The sequence below is a fragment of the Penaeus monodon genome, chromosome 34 (genome assembly GCF_015228065.2).
Source record: "Penaeus monodon isolate SGIC_2016 chromosome 34, NSTDA_Pmon_1, whole genome shotgun sequence".
Taxonomy (NCBI): Eukaryota; Metazoa; Arthropoda; class Malacostraca; order Decapoda; family Penaeidae; genus Penaeus; species Penaeus monodon.
The window spans coordinates 6,845,179-6,845,862 of NC_051419.1; positions in this window are offsets into that span (position 1 = coordinate 6,845,179).

A 684-nucleotide genomic window follows, 5' to 3' on the forward strand; every position below is an offset into this window, starting at 1 on the left:
CACCACATAACAAAGCACACACAAACACCAAAAGCACACAAACAAATACACATAACAATCACACAAAGCCGTGTTCGAAAAGGTGAATCACAAACCGATTCGAACACAGCTTCCATTTCCCTCCATTTCTTCTCATTGCTCAAAACTTTCCCGAAGAACGGTCCAATCTTCAATTTTCTTTCCCTATTAAGCTCATTGAAGACAAATCATCAAACTTACGGCCAAAGAGAATTATTTGGCTTCACCATCTAGTCACCCACCTCCACCTGCTAACTAATTTATGTGAGCCTTACGACCTAGCGTGATAGAAGTCAGATTAGCGTGATTTCGAGATTTGCAATCGAGTTACCGAGTTCCATTTTTAAAAAGCCTTGATGGTCTACGAGCGTAAAATTCTTTGCCCTTTGAATATACATCGACATTTTAGAGACAGATCGATATCACTGCAAATGCACTAAATCTTAAATATATTCAAGGATGCCGTTGAAAAAAAAAATACTCTAAAATATTTATGCTCGTAGCAACGGCTTCGTTGCAGGAGCTGACCTGCATCTCCCAGACGGTCCACCTTCTCTCCGGTATCCGCGTCTGGGAACTTTAAGGGTCAGTTTGTAATGTAATATTAAGGTCCCTTTCACCCTTATCGTATTTTCTCGTCTGCAACGTATATGCGTTTCTATGCCG